Source organism: Pyxicephalus adspersus, chromosome 3, assembly GCF_032062135.1.
Source record: "Pyxicephalus adspersus chromosome 3, UCB_Pads_2.0, whole genome shotgun sequence".
Lineage (NCBI taxonomy): Eukaryota > Metazoa > Chordata > Amphibia > Anura > Pyxicephalidae > Pyxicephalus > Pyxicephalus adspersus.
The window spans coordinates 107,142,045-107,164,634 of NC_092860.1; the positions used below are offsets into that span (position 1 = coordinate 107,142,045).

Consider the following 22,590-nt stretch of genomic DNA (forward strand, 5'->3'; position numbering starts at 1 on the left):
GTTGACCCTGTCATACCTCCTGACTGTCCTTGGATTTGGATAAAGTCCCAGCGGCCCTGCAGTCCAAAACATAACCTGTTGCTGTATCCCACTTTTCATCACAATGTAACAACACCCACTATTTCCCATATTTTGTATGATGGATTTTTAAATGAATGAATTCAATAAGGTAAAACTAAGAGATATGCATGGCACTGTAATTAAAGGATATGGGTACATGTACTGTGGACTATACAGTGTATACTAATTGTAGGTGTTGATTTTACCACATCTTAAATCTTTTCTTTACTAACATTGATCCTGTATGTTAGCACTAGTTATATAAAAGTTGAACTATTATCAGGCCTTTAAACATTCAAATCATTGTTTTACCAAGCAATAGAATAAACTTTAAAATATGCCTTTGGATAACTTTAAATGGGTGGTGGGAACAGGTGCTTCTGGGTGGATCAAGGTGGTTGGCATCTTGGTTGTTATTTCTCTCTACCAACCACTGCACAGGCTCCTAATGAACCAGCATTTTAACATTTGACTTTCCGATAGTAGGCAGTAATCAACCCCTTGGTAGTGGCCCCTATTATTTCTTTGGATGGCCACAGTTAAGATAACAACTCAACTGCAGACATAGTTTATAGACATGAGGAAGCAGACAACAGCACCCATCTGAGCCTTAAAGCAGAATTGAACCCTGCTATACTCAACTGTTACCATTCTATCAGTTCCACCATTTTCTTCCTTCTTCTCTTCCTAGATGTAATCTATGGTCATCTTTACTATCTGGGCCAGGATGACATAACTCCCACATGGGCACTGGAGTTCATTCAGTCCCAAAAATGCAAGAGAAGCTGGGGGATTGTTGAGTATCCTGGCAACCACCCACCAGTGTTTTTAAAAGTTTCCCGGAGCAATTCCACGGACTGTAAATTCTGTACAGTGTATACTAATTGTAGATGTTGACTATTTCTCCATACCCCAACCCAAGCCATGCCCAAAATTCAGCAAAATGTAGTCATGTTCATTTTCACTGCAGTTTGCTGTTCACACCTCATGTATTCTCCACCCCAGAGCTTCCCTCTTGTACAAGTTTAAACTTTTGGAGGTAGTCTCTGAAGTTACAAGCACTATGGAGCAATTCACCCTTTAGTAAAAGGGTTTCTTCACCAAAAGAAGTGAAGAAATTAAGGTTAACTCTGATATTGTTTAAAGACCAGAAGGCTGTCAGGCTGCCACTACTGAAAGAAAGTGAAATGAGTTGTAGTTAAGAATGATTTATTGGATAGTGGCTGCATCTACTTGATTAGAATTGTAAAAATTTGAATGTTCACAAAAAGGCCATTATATTACGTTAAAGTTTAAGAAACTATTTCCAGTCATATCAATAAAGCTCATGTTGTTGATCTACTGCAATTAAAGTGTATATAAACCTTAAAATCCAATTTTTGGTATATATATGGCATCATACATCACTGTAAATACTTTTTTTTTAAAAGTAAATACTTGCATTGTTTCTTACATGGAGATCTTTTCATCAATAGCACTTCTTGTTGCAGGCTGAGCCACTATAATGCTATAAGCACCAGCCTTGGCATTCAAGGTCTTTGAGTCGGCTGCTGGGCTGCCCATTTGATGGCCATCTTCATAGCCAAGTAAAGGAGAGCACACCATAAACTAAAAATTTTGCTGTTTATTGAATACTATTGGCTTGGTGCTGTCAGCTAACAAAATGAACAAAAACTACTTTCTTCAGAAAACTGTACACAATAGGGCATGATGCCAAGCATACGGAAAGAAGATTTTTATGTTTCCATACTGTACCATGTATGTACAATATCTTGGCCAATGGGCCTACAGGATGCCTCTCATAACACTGCCTGCCCTAATGTTCTCACCTGCTTAATCCTGATTCAACCATGGGCTTCTCAACATCGAGAACAACATGTTATTTTGGTTTACTAATTTAGAAGCTTTCCATTCCAATCTTCTAATCTGCTAAAAATTATTTTAAAAATGTATTTTCCAAATCAGTTTGTACATTTTTACTGTTATCAGTTTTGATATTTGATTTTCGTTGGCTTGCTGTCAGATGAAAATAATAGTACCAATTTCAGTAATAACTTACCCAGGCACATTTATATTCCAATTTTAAATAAAACGTCAATTTAAGATATGACATGAGCTTCGGCTTCCATATTTAATTTGAATAGTGTTAGGAAGGAGATTGATTTGCCTGGTTAATATGAAAGCTGAAGTCTGCTCCACCAAGATTGTATTATGTTTGGATTAGTAAACACACCCTATCGTGTCTGTTCTCACTCTGTGCCCAGATTAGCTGAAAATCCTATCAAGTGTCTGCTGCCTGAAGCTTTAGTTGGCAGATTGGTGTCCTGTGGGCAAGACAGGAGTATTACAGACAATACCAACAGCCTACGATGTCATGCCAATGGGAGGGTAGCATGCCTTAACACATCCAGCCTTTCTCCTGGACATGATTCTCTTCTCACAACACTGCCAAATTTCCCAGCAGGATAACCTGGTACTAATCAGGAGCCCCTAGCCCGCTGTCAATGCACGTAAATCAGGTTTATCTTGCAATGGATGATGCACAACCGGCAGATGAAAATGAAGAAACAGTTACTGAACTAGAAGCAATGAAGATGGCTCAAGTAATTGCCCGGTTTTAGGTAATGACCTTTGTTGGCAATGTAAAATATTCATATTCCTAATAGCACTTCAGTTGTTCACATGTCATGCTTCATGGAGCAGACTGCAGTATAGTGTGACATCTGCAAGGTAATTATCATCTCTGAATTAATATTGCAAAATGATAAAGAGATGATGGAAGGAAGTTGGACCCATTCAGGAATTTGTGGTAATGGCTGCAGAGGAAATTGAAAGCTTGATACACCAGCAATGCAAATGTGGATAGACAACAGGTGCATTATTAATCATTAGGTAATATTAATAAGAAATTTTCATAGCTACTTTTTAGTAAACACAAAACAAATAATAATAAACAAATCACATGACTTGTTGTGTAGTGCCTGCTGAGCAGTGACAGTAATTTAAAACAAATAACATCAAATGAATTGCATGCAAAACCATAATAAAATAAAAGCATTGACCAAATGAAAAAATCAAAATTTCATTTTAAATGGGAAAAAAACACGGCAAACAGCATGGTTGCTAACAATCTTGCCAGCACAGAGGTCCCAGGATAGATCTTTGCCAGGACACAATGGGCCATATATAATAAAGCTCTCCAAGATGGGAAAAGATAAACTATATTAGGAGAACCTAAGTAATACAGCAAACCTGGAATGGATCTGGTCCAGGATTGAAACATTTGCCAAAAAATAGCAAAATATTTTAAGAAATCTATTACAGATTTTCTGGATCACTCACGTTCTCTCATAATATTCTATCTTCTCCAGTCTTGGAGAGTTTTAATAAATCAGGCCCTACAAGTAGAAACACTTACATCATGATACACAGTGTAAGTAATCATGGGAAATGTATACTTCTTAAAGACAAAAAGCTCAAATTGTAGCCATTCTGCTGCCTTTTAGTATAGTGAAAGCCAACAGTAGCCTCTACATGCACTAGCTGAATAAACCAAAACTTTTTCAAACTATGAACTCATTTTTCCATATATGACGGCATGTTTATCGCATTTTATATTTCTTAATGTGGCTTTAGATTTCCTTTACTTTATTAGCAATCATTGTTTTTTGCCTGGCTGTCTCTAGCTAAGTGACTACCCTGAACAAGTATGGAGAAAACATAGTCCAAGTTAGCTCTGAAGTTCTAATAGACATAGTTGTTCCAGGAATATGTTTCAAGCAGCCATAAAAACTGTATGCCAGTTATAAGGCCAGCATTTGCAATAGGAGAGAACAGTAATGGCTGCCCTTGTATTTGTAGCAAAAGTTTTCTTTAAAGTTAAATAAAAACCCTTTATGCAGCTTACGAAGTTGCAATTCTGAAGAATATACAAGCAGCACCCCCTGCTGCTGAAATCTGGTACTGTGGTGTGACTCTAAACATACATTCAGAGCGCTTTCAACGAACAGTTTCTGCTGCATTACAACATGGGTTAATCACGAGTACACAAGAAATGTCAATTGTTTCTGGGAACTTTTCAAAATACTTGCCTAGATATAATTTTCATGATATAATTTTTTAATTAGACTCCTACATATGGTGACTTTGGTTATCTGATACTCCTATTTTAATTTTCTCACACCTTTTATAACCCTTTAAAGAGCAAGGCCCAGTATGTTTTTTTTGTCTATATTTGAATGATGGTTATGATAACAAGAACCTTTTGTATCCAAAAGCATTTTTTTTTTTTTGCTGATGATGTTGAACTCCATCATATATTCTTAGATAACTTAGCCTTATCAGTGTCCCACTTTGGTAAATGCAATTTCTGCACATACTCTTTAAAAATACAACAAAACTCTTAGTCCTGGCTGGCATTTACCACTGCTGCATTTGTTACTTTAGCTTCACAACATCCAAAAAATAGTGAAACACCAACGTGAGCATTCATTGGGGGTACAGTGGCCACCTGAATGTTACCAATATGGCCAGTACAAATTGTCCTTGTTGCCAATGTTAAACAATAAGCCTGGTATTTTTTGTAGATAAGGTGGCAACCACAATTAAGGGGGCACCAAGCATGTGTACTAGCTGCAGAGTATTCTTCGGCCACTAGGGCTGCAACAGTGAGCTAAAACACTTGGGGAGCAACTAAAGACAAGCTGTTCATGTAAACATGATCAATAAATGATAATTAATGATAATTGTAAATGATAATGATGATCCTAAATCTTCAGTATACCTGCCACCACAGGAATTGGATAATAGGTGTCCATAGGTATTGTACAATATGGCAATCTGGTTTTTATGCATGAGGCTTTGTTTCTATGGCGACTGCTTCTGGGAGGAAAAATTCTTCATCTGCAGTTGCCGTGGAAACTGTTCCCTACTGAGACAGGTGCTATGGAGGGAAATGAGGTGAATGGCAATGAGAGAGTGGGAACAGCCTCAGCATCAGCGTATGCAGGATTGGATGTCACTAAGGCAGCCCCGCCATTCTGCTAGGTGCATTTTATAGGAGGCAGAACACTGAATATGTAATGCTGCCATTGAATGAAAGGAAACTTTGTGCTCATATGTTAGATACTCCAGAGCCACAGATCACTGCAGAGCATTGCTGAGCTTCCCACTACTCAGCCTCTTATACAGTGAACATCCCATTGCATACAGTATAATAACGGTAAATACATTTCCATTTCTTCCTATTGTGGATAATGCAGATACAATAGCAGCATTGTCCCTATAACATGTAGAATGGTATCTGTGTGCATGTATATGGATATTATATATAGATATATTATTAGATAATATTAGATATAATATTATCTGCAGGGGGGACATTTAGTAACATGTATTCTCTTTATTTCATGTAGAAGTCACATTGGTTTGTAGTAGAAATGTTCATCATTAATATAATGATTTGTAGCACCAGATTATACAGTACAAAAAATGAATTACTTTTATAATTGTGGATGTTTGCAGAGATAAATACATAATACTGCAAAGCGTATTGTTTTACAGCTGTTCTGCGTATTGTGCATGATGCATAAACTGTTTTACGGTCAGAGGACAATTTAATGCTCCATCTGTTTCATGGTTTGTACAGTGATTGTGCATTTGTTTGTTGTTTATCATGCAGTCAGGTCTTTATTTAATGACTGCGCATATGGCTGCCCATAGACCGGAGCTGAGACATCAGTCTGTCCTTATCTTGGTTAGGAATTGACGCAATATTCTGTGTGACTTGGCTGATGGGGAAAAGTGTAAAAAACTTAGCAATCACTTTATCCATAGAAAGCAAAATTAAACTGTGATTGTTCAAGAAGCTGTAAAATCTCAGTGTGTTATATTTGGCATTTTTCATACACTCCAATCTTTAAGTCACAGTTACCAGGCAATGGTCATCACTGGGTCGTACATGACCAGTTCACCCATAGCAGCCAGAACATTCCTAGCTGGTTGCTGGGAGTTACTGCACCCTGAACATTGTTCTTTAATAAATAATTGCCTATTTGTTTGCTGGTGTATATTTGTTTGAAATAGTCCCTTCAATTACTTATATACAGATTATATTAAGTTATACTACATATTCGAAATAGAGATCAAATATATCCACAGAGTGATGAAGCAGAATGTAGGAATCGTCTTTTTTCTTTAAGTTTCCATCTCTGAGTAGTTTAAAATCAGTGGGTAACTTTTACTAAAATCTCTCTGGAGCGAACCATAGAAAAAGTTTGCATTAAGCCATGAGCACCGAAAATTCCTTTCTGTATGGATAGCACAGAGAATTGTTCAAAATTGTCTCATTCTGAAAGATCTGGACACCGAACATCTTGGCATTACCATCCTACTTTAGGAAAATTAGTAAACTGCATACCTACCTCTGGTGACACATATTCATGTCTGAATGGCATTTGGTAATATCTTGGTACTTGGTATTATTATTCTACTTTTATTTCACTTAACCATTTTTGTGCTTCTGTACCACCTTAAGGTTGTAGGCCAATCACAAAGCTTGGTGCAGCAGGCAGATCATTGCAGGTGGAGGCAGTATGATCTACTGCTCAGTCTATGTAATTAATATACTGCAAGTACCTGTATTTTGTACGTGCTGCAGTTTTTTTTCCACATAAAAAAGTTTTTATTGGATGGTTTGGTCAAAAATAAAAATTCAAGTTCAATTAGAAAAAAACAATACTGTATTATAGTGGCTGGTATTATATGTAATTTCAAATAAAGATGGAAAAATATATAGCCGAAGTGACACACTTTTGTGGCTGACTGTCTATATATAATTTTTGGGCCCTAAAGAAGGATGAACCTTTTTGCTCCAGGCATGCGTTGGCTGTATTTGTTGCCTTTAGACATAAAATTATAAAGTGGTTTGGTACTGAATACTTTATCAGTTTGTTGGAGTCTAGGCTGAAAACCTAAATTAGGGTGCTCATGAGCAGATTTACCAGCACTATTGTACTGTGAAGATTGAACAAGCTGCATTTGATATTTGAAACTCACTTGTGATGTTCTGCCACCTCTTGCATTTCTTTATTCCCATATTAATCCAATGCCATGCCTGCATAAAGTTATCATTTATTTATGCATCATTCTAGTAAAGTAATTATCAGCCCTAGACACTTGGAATATTTAAAGCTTGCACTTACTTTGCACTGTGGAAGGTGTGATGGGTGTAAAACACTAAAATTCTGTCCTGTTTTTCTGTGAAAGGGAAAGTGTAGTTTATTTTTTTTTTTACATTTTCTTTTTCATTTTCTTTTGTGAAAACTGGCGCAAGAGATTTTTTTTCTCAATATATTTGGTACTGTGCTAAATGTAGATAAATATAGATCGACAACTAGAAGCAGGAAAAATTGGCCATCATGTTGACTCACCTTGCTGTAACAACTGTTGAGATAAGATAGCAGTCACGCTGGCAGTGCAATGTTTTCCATGAGCTGATGGAATTGTTTCTACTTTTTGTTTATGACGTTCGTAATTATAAAAGTTGGATCATGTTTTATTCCCTGGCAAATAAACTGTAAGAATGGCCAGAAAAGCATGATCGTTGTTTATTACCGAAAAACATGAAGAAAACCCACAAAATGTATTGAACTGTATAAATATATCTGTGGCTTTGTGTACACATATAAAACCTGTAAACTGAAATGGAGTTTTTAAATTATTTATGCACTGAAAAAGTATTTTCATCAAGCACATCTCTTGTATATTTATATTTAAAAAGAACACAAAATAGATCACACCTAGTCTTTAAATATACACACAAGCATAGTCAATGCATTTAACTTTTTCTCTCTGTTATCAATTCATATTATTGGTGTAACCCTTAAAATAGGATCAGATTTAGTTTCTAGGTTCCCATGGACCGCTTGTGGTTGCCCAGATCCTTGTCGTTTCCCAATTCCATTCATTTCAAACTATATTTGTTAACACATAATACATGAAAAGGATAACATTTTATATAGCTAAATACAGTATGAAAGAATACAAGATCTTTATAAAAAAAATCTGTTGCTCCCTATAATGCACAGGGACCCTTTAAAAACAATTGAAGCTATATAAATATCAATCAATTTCAGAGCAATGGTGAGAAAAAAACCTGATGATAAACTCACTGTTTTGTCAAACATATATACATTGATATAAAAAAATATTTATTTATATCCAAAATACACAAATGCGACAGTAACTGTTTAACTGTTTTACAACTGGCAGTGGCTCACATGCTTCATCTACTATGGCTTCTTCATAACCGGCAAAGCATGCTTTTGTGCACTTAGATCTAATGGGTGCTACTTTATTTATTTATGTCACATTTTCTAATACATTTACATTTACTACTGTATAAACTTTTTTACTATTCACTTTAAAATAGTAAATTGGAATATGTTCAAAGTCTTTTGATAAAAAACAAAATATATGAAGAAGATAGAGCATTGCCTTCCCTCTATGGCACATATCTGTTTACAAGTGTTATTGGATGTATAGGATTACAAAAGCAAAGTAACCTCCAAGATTATGTAGCTCATCTCTAGTGGAAAAGTGAGAGAGGTGATGAGGTCCTGTCCATGGTAGTATGTGTTTGAATATTGTTATTATTATTATTAAAATTAGGTAACTCTCCTGAAACAAGAATGCAGACCCTGGAAAGTCAGAGGAAATCCAAAGCTTATCTGAATATTGGTCCCTAGTTGGCAACTTAAAGAGCTAGTTGTCTGGCTATTGTACCCCCTGGCAAAGATTGATTAAAGTATAGTGGGAAAGGGCCTTGAATATTTGGACATTAATAGGAACTACAACAGGTACAGTGTTCCCTGTTTGTGCTGATAATAATAGTATGGCCCCATCAGACACCAAGTGCCTAAAAGTACTACCTTTAAGAATTAACAGCCAAGTGCACAGGTTTAACCACATATATTTCTGGTTTAGTGCAGAAGCAGAAACATTGTAGCTGCATCTCCTGTTTCTGCCCTGGTTGCCTTGTGGAAAATCAAACTCTGCCATTAGACTTCAGCCTGAGAGTCAGCATGGGGGCCAGGCAATTAGCATTTTCAGAAACAAAGGTCAACCAATATCAGCTTCCAGGTTTCTTTTGTTTACTTTGACAGATTCGTTCTGATTGCTGTCTATATTCCCTCCTGGCACATAATAATTCATTGTTCTTTACAATGTCTTCTAAAAGTAATAGTTTGGCAAATAACTGTTGATGAGATCAACTTCAAAGTTGCATTAACTATAAATGTTTGGATGCATTTGCTTCTAAAACATAATAAACAGGAAAATGAATAATAAAACCATGAATGAAAAACGGATTGCTAGCACCTAATGGACCAATATGGCTCAATATACTTCAGAAACTTAGTACATGTGCCAGGTTAATTCACAACATAGAAGATACCAAAAAGATTACAGGTTTTCCAATGATGAATAATAAAAGAGTGACATGCTTCTCCTATTTAAAACTATCTCTTAGATCAGTTACATTTTATAGCCAGTCTCTGGTCTAATGGCAATGGCAGAAGTGCTGCAAATTGGAACACAGAGCAAAGCAAATGGAAAGACCCCACATTCAGAGCTGTGTGATGCTGCTAATCACATTCTTTGATGAAGCAGCTTTCTGTAGCCTGCAGCTGGGAAGCTTTAATAGATACCCATCATTATTATTCTCCCTGATGTCATTACTAGCTGGCAGGAGGTGGTGAAGCACATAGCTGCACATCACATAATATGTGTGGAGCCTTTAGGCAGAGCAGAGGTCATATCTGACAGAAGCAATGGATGCAGAAGAGATGCAGGGTACAGCAAGTGAGCAGTAAGCACACACACTGCAGTCTTCCATTCACCGCCAAACAGCAACAAACAAGTCTAAATCACCTTTTGTCTCAGCAGCAGCAGCCACTGGATCCCTATCCCTCCCAAATGTAAGTAAATGTATGTCTGATCAAAGGCTACTGCACACAGCACTGCTCTATCCATTTTGTACTAAAGAAGAACAGAAGACTTAAATCTTTACATCTGCATGCCTATTAATGAATGTGCAGAATTGCTGTCAAATCTTTTCTTTGTTGATTATTCACATAGCAAAAAAAGATCATTGATACGTTTTATGCTAAGAAAACATGGCAAATTTTATTTTATTGCCTTTTTTTATTATTTTTATACACTTATTTCCCAAGTCATACTTGCAAGGTGAATTGATACAAGAACATGACCTTGCTCCATATTGGACATATATACCAAGGTGGTGTAAAGGGCAGAAATCCCCAAGATACAAATCCCTCCAATATTGACCAGCAATGTGATAGCTGCTTATCCACAAACACATTGCCTGCTGGTACCCAGCACAATGTTCCCTCCAACTTTGATAATGAGTGTTAGCAGTGCACACCTATTTTAATTTTTCTACAAAAAGAAACACAATAGACACTGAACACATTGAAAAGCCTCTGTACAATAAACAGTCTACATTGTAAATCTTTTCTTGTAGTCCAAACCTGAATGCTTGTCTTGTCTACCCTTAAGGGCTGCTGTGGTGCAGAAAGGACAGGTATTGCAAAGTTTACCTGGGGAAGTTTATGCTGTTTAGGTTGTAGACATGTATGTTTGCAGATATGTATTGTATATGTGGTTGAAGCATGTGTGGAAAGATCTTGGGGCTGGTATGACAATACAAGAGTTCTTATATTTAGCTGATTTTCATGCAGTGGTAATACAATGGGAAGACATAGCAAGCTGTTCCTTCTGTGTTGTGGGTCTTTATGGATGTCTTTTACTGCCAATTAAAATTAGATATTGGTATATTTCCAGCTGAATTCTAGATTGATTCTGGACTAATTTCAGATGTCACCTACTGCCAAACATTGGTTGATTTACAGTTAGGTGCTTTATTTTATTTTTATCTCAGCATCTGAAATACAGAAACCATCCTTGTATGCAGAAATATCACTTAACCAATGTTATAGTTTTTCATCGTTCACTTATTTGTGATTGTTAATTATCCATGTATTCATAGAAATTTAGATCTATTTCCTGCAGTCAGCAATAGACAGGGTGAGCAAGCATGCTTTATCCTCCCACTAGGAGGTGTGGGAACATCACATATGTACAACATATTTCAATAAAATGCTCAGCATGTCTGTTTCACAATGCCATATGATACTGTAGTTCTCTCATTGATGAATTTAGTCATATGAATAAGGAAATTCTGCAGAACATAAAATATTATTTTAAACTCACTTTAAAATTCTGCTTCTGATTAACAAGTCAGCAGTGAAGCTACATACAAGAGTTTGTCTGCATTGTTAAGGCCTTTATTTCCATTTGGCCATTATGTTGGTATGTAAAACAATATTTTCACCCATAACCTTGTGTTTTCAAAATACTTATTCTGCTTTTCTTTCTGTACTCTAATCCTGTCCCCGTAAACACTGTGCATTTACATGTGCCAGGACTATTTCATACTAATTATGTATTGCTGGGATCATATTCCCTTTGATATGCTGACACCTCCTAGAAAATAAGCTATTGTAGTACTGAATGAGGAAGGTTGGAATGCACAGGAATGAAGGACAAGAGACTGTGGTCCTATCTAGAGATAACTTAAAGCCCAGCTCGTTCCTAAGTGATCATGTCAAATTATTATAAAAGTCAAATAAAGTGAATGTAATGGCTAAAACTAGAATATTAATATTTTAACACCTTGGATCATCTTGTTGTTTAAGCTGTTAGCTGGTGGTAAATTTCTACATACCTCCTTTATGAAAATATATTGTATTTGTATGTGATTATCCATGTAATGATAGCATTTACTACAAGAATTGCTTTTATTTTTCTCTTTACATTTATGTGCAAGCCAAGCTGTGCAGAAAAAGTAACAGTGACAGAGATTGGAAACAAGTAAATCACTTCCATAAAATGTGATTGTATTAGGCAGCACTGGCAGTGTTACAGATTGTCCCAGCCTCTGACGCTTGCAGCTTTGTGTACATGTAGATGTAGAGAAAAATATCAATAAAGGTTTTTTTATTGTGTAGATAAATATATTTGTACCATAATGGAACTACAATGCTTCAATATTTGGAGCTGTAACCAATCCTTATTGATTTATTTATTTTTTATGACGATCAAAATGCAATAGTATTATATTACATTTCTTGGTGGATTACAAGAACCTTGTAAACTTTTCCAGCCTTGACAGTTTCAAAGGATATATTAAGCAATGTAGATAAATACATTCCTAGCTTAGAATTCATAGAGGTGACTAAAGCCAAAGCAGACATTTCGGTTTTGGCTGCTGCTGAAAGACTAAATTGCAACTCTAGAGTTCCAATTTTTGCTAATATTATAATAATATTAACAATGCTGCATTCTTCATAACATTGCTGCATTCATCATAATAAATATTAAAATAGTGAATTAAGTAATGGCAGTGATGGCTCTTCATATTGTGGAGGGCAGGCGAGTGGGTTTGTAAACTAGGATACAGAAATTGCACTGACAGAAGTCATTAGGTGGCTGAACCTAAAAGCAATTCAGGGCAGCACATTGAAAACATTTTATATAATACTTTCACTAATTATATTGCTCATATTTAGGAAATATCCATTGTGCCCAGTGGGAAATGTTTAGGGCATGTTCAGTTGTCAGTAAAAAAAAAAAGGAACATTTACTTCTGGGAGTGTATTGGCAACTGCTAGGAGTGGTAGCAGGGAGTAAATGCTAGGCTTTTTCAGGCATTTGCAAATGCTTTTTTATTTTGTTTTAAATTGAAACTGCCTTTGAAAACCATTTGTGAATGCTTAAAAATGTTTGTAACCATTGTTCATTGTACCTAGTGGGATTTGTTCATTGTGCAGAATTAGCCAACAGTGGACACCTGTACAGAAGTCACGTAAGGTACCCATAATGAGCTGACTTGTGGCCCTTGTGGGGGCCCCTGTTGGCTGAGAAGGGTCCAAGGCCCTTGTGCACTGGCACAATTTGCACTCATCAGGCGTTTATTCAAAGACGTCCACAGGCATGCTGCTCAAGAGTTCTTTCGCTAATCGTGTTCCTGATTAGTGATTAAAAAAGTTCAAAAGTCAGTTATAAAGTTATAAAGACACTTCAAATGTCCAATGCCAATGTTTTTATGCTATATCAACCTTTTTAACATGGGGGAACCTTTGAAATGACTTTCAGGTCTCGGGAACCCCTGTCAATAATTATGATATCTCCAATTCATGGTACATAGACTGGTGGTCAATAGGAAAAATGCCTTGTGTACTGCTAACAAGTGGGACAAATGTTCCCTTTATGGATAGACAAATAGAACATTGATGTCAGTAGTAACTGACCTGAGAGTTACAAATTGCTCATTGCTTAAGGAACCCTGATTGAGAAACACAGGTACAGATAAATAAAAGGCCAGTTTGTACTTTATATATCTTTCAAATAGTAATTATCATTATATTTTTTTCTGTTTAATACTGAAGTGCTCTGTAGTAAACAGCCAAACAGGAGTGACTCAAAACTAAATGTTTTGTAAAACTATACTCAATTACTTAAGGTGGAAGCTTCTTTATGAGGGTGTAGGCATATGGCTGTTCATGGAAAGGACAAAGGAAATATACTATATTGCACAATATATAAGACACATAACTTTACCCAACAGTTAAAAAAGACCTGCAGCTAAAATTATATATTGTAGATTTGGATAGAGAGGGGAGGATTTAGGACCCAAGTTTTCATTTCTCTCTGTGTACCTCTAGATCTAACTTCACTATTAGTTCTTATGTTGGTTTTCAGAAAAACAGAAAGTGTGAGACAATCCAGAAAAAAGTTGTAGAAGAGATATCTTCCTATGAGGACTTTCCATTACATTGGAGATTTATTTACTAACAACTTGTTCTGTCTCTACAAGAGGAAGAGAAGCTTAATCTCCCCAAAAGGTCACAGGTCTATGTAGATACAACATTTTAAATTTCAGAGAAAGCAGGGAGGAGTTGAAATCTCTGTAGTGTTTATATTGCTGTCTATATTTACTCCAGACTCAACTGGAAGTACATACATGGTATTTTTATTAGTATTCTGTCCACATTGTAAAAATACATGTAATCAGCTAAATATAAGTCAATTTTAGGATTTAGATGGACTCTCTGACTTTTAGAACTAAGTCCCCCTGCCCTTCTTTCGCTTACACTACTAGAAAAAATGTTTTATTTAATTATTAAAAAACATTTTTGCACTAAATCTTTTATCTTGCCTCCATACGATTCCATTTGTTTGGAGGTAAATTAATTGTAAAGCTCCTATTGTTTGAGCAATCATTTTTTATGGTCTGCAAAATTGGGGCATGGCAGAGGTGTATCATTTGCTTACTGTAAGCAGAAAAGTGTCCCTCTTTCCAAAACTTAGGAGCTATGACAAAGTCTTTCCCTGGTATATACAGTTCACATACCTGGGGAAGTAAGTCACGCACTTTCCCATGCCCTGAGTGGCAAGTGTGACTGTGAAGTGAAGGTAGGTTCAGGTTCTCTTCCACAGGCTGCCCCTAAAAATTAAAAACAGGTAGCAAAGGGGACAGGCAATGCTCCTTCTGCAATAAAACATACTTACCTGCCTGCTCACAATCTTCTTCCTAAAATACACCTTTGCACTGAAATGCCTGGTTGCAATAGTTTAGTTCGAAATATTTAGTTCCACTTTAAAGAGATTTAGTTATGTTGACTGGCACGGGAAGCTGTATTGTATATAGCACAATTGCACAACCAATCATTCTTGGGGGCCTGATCATTATGAACAATGTCAAAAACAGCAAGCATAATGTAAGAGTGTAGATGGGATTACTTTAAAAAAAACTTGACTGCTACAGGCAACACAGATGTTTTTTTTTTGTTTTGTTTTCCTGAATTTTAACAAAGAAGCTGAACCACTGGTTTGGCTGCATATTATGAGCAGACTAACCCTTCAGTTTCCTATCATTTTTTGTAATGCTTGGGATCTTTAAAAAATGTGAAGAGTGAGCATATGGATGTTTGTGATGTATACCCTGAAGCTGTCTGGGCTTCTGTCTGCTGCACTGCTTTGCTAGCATCACCAGAGACTTGGATCCGGCATATGCTTCAAGAAGCACAGAATAAAGCGCTACGGGAGGGGAATAAGCTTCTGGCTTAAAGTAGGTCACAGCGATCAAACAAATGGTAATGTTCAAATTCTAAAATACATTGCCATAATAATATTATGTAACTTGATGTATTGACTACTAGACCATACTAATAGATTAGTTTTAGAATGCTTTTCTAACATGAACAAGAAAGCATACAGAGTGTAGCAATTGCTTGTTTAATAAAAAGAAAAAAAACTTGCATAAAAGGAAACTATTTTATATATTATTATTTTATATTATTTATATATTTTAATTATTTATTATATTTTATATTTTTTTATAATATATTTTATTATTATGGCTCCTTTACTGTTTTCAGATAAGCACCTTATGGGGTTTGTTAGCGTTTACACCAAAGATTTGCTCTATTTTTACTCAAAAATTCACACATTTTTCACAATCAGAAAATGTAATTATAAAATAAAATTGATTTACGCATTTTCCAACTGAATGCAATGTACAAAAAACACTTAGAAATAGTCCCCAATTGCTAAATTCAGACAGGCCATGGGAACAGGTATACCTGGTCAGTACCTGGTAGTTGGCAGCTCACCAACTGCTTCTTTTGTCCCTAATGAACCAGTCTTCAACATTTTACAGCGGGCAGTGCTGAGCTGATCACTACCAACCCCAATCATTCCCTATGGGTGGGCCTTGATTGAGACGTGGTTTCAGTTCATTGCCTTAATGAAATAGTAACTGCACCACATCCTTACTGCCTAAGAGAACATTAGGTAAGGTTAATTTAGGTGTTCTTACAGTTTTATATACATTCTTGTGTATAGTTTAGAGAACAATAGGAAATAGACAATGTAAAGTTAAAGAAATTCCAAAAAAAAAGTTTTCATTTTTGAGGGGGAAAAATTTGCAGTGTTTTATGAGATCCCAACTTTTTCCTGCTTAATATCTATTAAAGAGACGAGATACAGGAAATAGAAGATTGTAGCTTGTTCGTAAATTTGTGGTATTAGGAGATTAGCAAATATACAGATATATTTACATATTCTCCCAAGGCAGATAACATATTTCTGCCATTTTCTCTTGCTAGTGATTCTGTCCCTCATGGTCACCCATTTCCCCCTGTGTCTGCCCACCCATTTCCACAGAGCTTTATTATCAGACAAAACCCCCATAAAAAGGGTTGCAGAACAGAGTGAAAATGTCTTTTGCATTGTGTGTGGTGCTGGTCTCCTCTTTTCATTGCTTCGAAGACTCACACAGTTATAGTGCACTGAGAACAGATCATTCATTGGTCAATTACCCAATCTCCCATATAGACGTCAGCAATTCTTCTCACTTATTGTGCTAGGAATACTAAAAGAAGACCAAAGATCTAAGTAGCTTATGCTTAATGATTTTTTAAACAAACTCATTTAATTGTTCATTTATTTATCTACTTATTATTTTTTTTTTACTTTTTATTGGTATTGTTTTATTGGCTATTTAAAATTAATGTTTTCTTTACCCCTTTGCAATAAAGGTCATAAAATGAAAGCAATTAGTGAGCCTCCATTACTATCTAGCAAATACTGCATCTCTTCTTAAATAGAAGGTTATACATTAATTTGAGGTTATAACATTTATTTGAGTTTTTGGTGAGTTTTTGGCTAAAATCTAGAACTAGAACAACTAATTACTTAATCTGTTCTGCCCCATCACTAACTGATCTTCATATACATCTATATATCTTGTCATCTGATTCATACTGCTGTCATATCTTATACACTATATACTGATATTTAGGGCTGCAAGAGTTTTTTGGTTGGTTGTTTGTTGCTTGCAAATTGTTCCTGCATTTTGGTTGAAAACAGTTTTACCAGACAGTAAGACTAGGTACACACGTGGAAGAATTATAGTTTGAAAACGAACAATCAACAAATATTCCCGATTATTTTGAATGATAGTATTGTGCACAATTCTTTACATGCTTTAACGATACGATCGTTCAAATCCACCAAAAATGTACACACTAGATACAATCGTTTGAACGTTGTTGACCAGTCATTGTGCACTTTTTTTGTTAACAATTATCGAACAATCTGTTGTGGATCGTTCGTTTCCAACGACAATTATTTCATGTGTGTACGCAGCCTAAGTGAGAGAATACCTAAGACAGGGATATGGACAGCAATTAAAATCAGAAGGGGTTCTAGCCTTCCCATACTCTACTAGAAATGCAACGGTTTGTATGTCTGTGTTCCTGTTGGAGAATTCCCTTCACTTTTTGTTTGTTGTCACCAATGAAAGGTAGTAAAGCAAAATCTCTTTTATAGCACCTCTAAAAGTAAAAACTTAAAAAAAAAAGAGTTGTTGAGTTGTTACCTTTACAAATGCTATTTTAAACTAAAATAAATATTTTTTGATTGTATTCTGTTTTAGTTCTTCTATATTGAAATTAAGTGCAATAATAGTTTGGCTGTCTCTATGCATGAACTGGATTCCAGAAGTACCTATAATGACTAACTTAACAATTTGTTAATGAAGATACCTGCTTTTATTCCCAGTTAATAAATTACTTGGGTAAACTTGGTTGCATAATTGTCAAACCAACTTAGCCAGCAGCTGAATGTCTAATTATAGTGCTCAAGGTTTGTGTGACAACCAGCAGAAATCAAGAAGGTACAGCAAAAGCTATGTAGAAATGTCTGTACTTTATCCAATGCCATCACCAATTAAAAATCTTATTTATCTTGATATTATTACTATACTCTGCCTTTCTGTTCCAGTCTCCAAAACAAATGTGATCAACAGAGCTGTCACTGTCAATGAGGAAATGTTATATCAACAGCTTACATGTACTAGTGATGTAATAGACATCAATGTGACTGTACCTATGGGTTGCTTGTCCATAAAAACTGGGCTTTGGAAGCTAGCAAATGGACAAACACTTTGATTTAAACTTACACTTTGATTTTTGAAGATTCATCTGAAGATACAAAAGGTGCCACATCAGATCTTTATGCTGGCTGCCCATCCAGTCACAGTTTGTGCCCATGCATATATATAATCAGATAGGTTCATTCAAATTTGCCCATGCATTTTCACAATTGTAAATCCAAGAGTGAATTACTTGTGTACAGTACATAGCATCCAGTAATGTTTTTCTTACTGAAGTTACGTCTTGCTTCTTCAACATTCATTTATTTAATTAGAATTATTTAAAATAAGGATTCCATGTAGTAAAATACATGCATATTACTGATGAACATGGCCAGGTGCATAGAGGCATATATAGCCATTTCATCTTCAAAAGAGATACTCTGTTGGTCAGATTACTTATTTTAATCATAACTATAATTCTTTATTTTTTCTTTCCTTATGGTCAGGTTATTTATCACTGAAAATATTCTGTAAATGCAAAAAATACTTGTTGATCATGTCAGAAAATCAGAGCTGTCACATTGTGTAATTAGTTCTCCAAGTTCTTATCTTGGACTACAGAATAATTGGTGAATGTGTATTAGAGATAAGAGAGTTGGAGTGTTTAAGTAGTTTAGCAAATGACAACTGGGCAGGGTTTTCACTACTTAATTCACAAAAATGCTGTGTGTTTCCAGTCCACAACAGGACTTAGGAGCTGAGTGCATTTTTGGCAGATCTTCAGATATTTTTCTGAAATTGCAAGGTCTTTAAAGCAGTAAAACAAGTATAAATATGCATGTGTGGCAGAAATGTTTGCATATTTTTCTAATTTTAATATTCTGCTCTTACATACATGTTAATGTGTTACAATCAATTACATCCTGTTGGTATTAAAACAGATAATTATCAGAAGAAGCAGCAGCAACAGTTCTGCTTTAGAAATTCTCACCAAAGGAGTTACAGCTCTGCAATGCAGACTCACTGTAATCTGAAATTGGTTACCTAAATACTGTGATTTACCAGTGCGCCACCAAATGCCACTGTTTTGATGAAAACTCCTCTACTAAAGACCTCAGAGAATCTATAACTTTCGTTCTCCTGTAGTTTCCTGTAGTTTTCACTGGATCCACCTGCTGCCATCCTTATCAGTCACCTCCACTGCCAGTCAGTACCCTAACAGTCTGTGGGAAACATTTGACTATGCTGGAATCAGGACATGTTTTTTGTATAAACTTAGGCTGGGAAATTTTAGATTAGTGACGGATGTTTTAAGTAAACACCTAATGCCCTAAAACAATAAAGTATACTGCAGGGTGTTCAGTAGGCCACTCAGCAATGCTCTAACCACCTACCCTAGTCTACCAAACCCTAGCTAACCTAAGGGGTAACCACTTACCCCCTAAATCAGGGGTGTCAAACTCTGACCCCAAAGTCTAATTTTTTGGCCCCCAAAGGAATCCTAAATATGAACTGCAGCTGGCCCCCTCTGCATTGAAATAGCACCGCTACTACAATCCCTGGCATCACTTGCATCTATAGACCAGCGGCCTCTCTGCCATTGCGTGGCCCCGCATTGGACTGTTTTATAGACGCAAGTATTTTCGGGAATTTTAGTAGCAGCGCTATTTCAGTGGAGAGGGAGTTCCAGCGGCGGGCCACTCATAAGATTTGGCCCCGCATTGGCCACGTCTGGCATTTCCAGCACTCCCCCTCAGCTGTACTTTACCTTGCTACTCTAAGGCATTGACTTGAATGGTTGGATTTTCATAGAAGAAAATTGTCAGAAATATTGTTAGTCTGTGCAAAAAGGTTACCATTGACATTTAACTCAGAAGGCTACAAATAGAGAACGAGGCATAAGATTTTTTTCTTAAATAAAATGTAAACAAAAAATTTAAGCCTCTTTCTCTATTATAGGCTTGTTCCAGATTGAATGTGAAGCAAACCCTCTTTGTTTCCATATGAAAAGGTTTTATATCTAATGAGAAGGAAAAACTTCCTAATTTTTTCAATACATTTCAAGGTTGGCCAGCGACTTTGTCTAAAATTTAAATTTTTTAATTAATTGCATGAGTTTGACACCCCTGCCTAAATGAAAGAAAACATGCTTATCAACACCTCCATTTAACCCAGTCTGTTTTTGGACTCACAAGCTGCATAAATGGACAGTGTACGTTTGATTTCAATTCAATGATTCTTTATTTATGTCCTTTATGCCTTTTCCCCTTACTCTCTCCTATTAATCATATCCCCACCATGCCCAGCTGTTTTAAAGATGAAAATGGAGGAAAATGTGTAAAATATAAAATTGTGTTAAATCACATTTAAAGACATTTATATTGAACAATCCTAAACTAGTACCCATGACACTAGCTTACCTGGCCCTTCTCAGGCAGTGCAGAGCCTGATTATCCCACTGCTTACATCTGTGGGGTGTCTCCAGGCACACCAGTTTAAATCAGCCTCTACCTTATGCAATTTTCTGTCCATTTTCTGCTAACATAATAAACTACTTTCTGCAATAATCTAACACTTATTATAATTCCGAATTTTGAGATTTGGATTTTGTAAGTTTGACAGGGTGTTGGAAATGTTTTGCTGATTCTTTGTCATTCTCTCTGGAAGTCACAGAGAAAAGAAGGAATCACTGTGCACAGGCACATTCACATTTAGAATGCAGCGAAAACAAGGTTCAAAATAAAAAAGGAAACAAGTGATTATTGTTTGGGTAACATTTTACTAAACAATGCCTGCTTGGCAGAAAGCACTGGATGCCGAAGCAATGCCCAGACTCATCTTTACACTTATGCTATAATGTTCCAAAAATGCAATCCTAATCAGATGTTTTCCAGCTGGCAAAGCTCAAGGAATATCTTGCTTTGAGTACAATGGAGGACCATTAATGTTTGCCTTGACAAGGCTGCAAGAAGAAATAATACCTGAGATGCGATCAACCCAAAACATCACATTAAAAAATGCTTTAATAAAATGTGCTAAACCACTAATAATGTCTGGACTAGGATGTGAAGTATGCTTAACTGACTAAATACCCAAGGGGTAGTTTAGTAAAGGGCACATATGTTACAATAGGCAATCCTCTGATGCTTGGTACTTTTATTTTAAAAATGATACTGTCATTTTAGATGCATCAGATGCATGAATGACTTTCCCGCACAGAATGTAAGACAAATTGTAATTTCATGCACACAGCATATAGAAACAATATTGTTTAATGAACCTCTCCTCAAAGAATTTAGTCTGCCTATATTACAGTTTGTAAAAAAAAAGCAAACATTAACCAGGACTCCACAGTGCTTTACGGGGGAGAAATATTCAACCTTTTCCATAGACAATAACTAAATACAAATTCACTTTTTCTGCATTGACACAGTGCATTACTATGTATATTAAACCATACTAAATGCATCCTATATCATGATTCTGTAATTCTATATTATTGTGTTATTGCACCAAACACTGCATTGCAATGCTGTAAGATAATATTATACCATATACTGGACTGTGATGCTGCACCATATGTTGCATTGTAATACAGATTAGTTTTTTTTTTCAATATACTGCACTACAAAGTTAACCAAATGTTGCATCATAATATTACATGATACACTGTGTGATAAAACTGAATCATGAGTACAGAATCAGAATACTTAGCCATGTACTGCATTAAATTACAACATATATTGTATAATATTACTGCATTATAGATGCTCAACCTAAATACATTCCATAATACTGCAAAATGAAATATATCATAATGTTATACCAGCATCAGATCACAATACCATGCAGTGTATGGAAATACTGCATTACAGGAGCTAATATTACACCATTTAATATATCAGAATACTACACCATACACTGCATAATAATTCTACTCCACAGATACTCAATACAACGTCATACGTTGATGTAAAACACTGCCTCATGACATGTGTCATAAAATCATGCTCTTGCTGACCTCCTTGTAACTATTGTAACCTGTAATTTCTGGATGTCAGTTGTAGGAACCAGCAAGAGATGTGGAGCACTGAAAAGATTGACACTCCTGGATTTGTTAGTTTCCCTGTAGACTTTGGAGACAATTCATCTGTGAAGCAGTCTCAGCATGGGCAGTGGAAAATGTAAAGATGTATTCTCTTCTTTTGCAAATATGCGAGTCTGTAATTTTTCACACATATGCCTGGGTTATGTAAGGTTTTTTAAATGCATAACTGCACACTCACGGGTGGCACAGATGGCTAGAACTCCTCAGCAGCGGGTCCTAGGTTTGAACCTGGCCAGGTCATTGCCAGCAAGGAGTTTGCATTTTCTTCTTGAATTTGGAAAGGTTTTCTCTGGCCACTCTGGTTTTCCCCACAACTCCAAAAGTTTGCAGCTAGGTATATTGGTTCACCTCAAAACTAACTTTGGTTCCTGTAGAACAGGGGTCGTCAAACTCCGGCCTT

The 22,590-nt window shown here is 36.0% G+C and overlaps 1 protein-coding gene across 3 annotated transcripts in view; it reads left to right on the forward strand.

Annotated features, from left to right (window-relative positions):
- Positions 1–2,564: 2,564 nt before the first annotated feature.
- Positions 2,565–22,590, forward strand: part of TRIM2 (tripartite motif containing 2) — a 64,946-nt gene continuing 44,920 nt past the window's right edge. The window contains exon 1 of one of the 3 annotated variants that reach the window (XM_072405931.1): positions 2,565–2,681. The gene's annotated coding sequence lies outside the window, so the exon portion shown is untranslated. Of the gene's footprint in view, positions 2,682–5,263; positions 5,282–9,848; positions 10,038–22,590 lie in introns of those variants that run through there. The other 2 variants (XM_072405932.1, XM_072405930.1) reach the window with 2 other exon arrangements.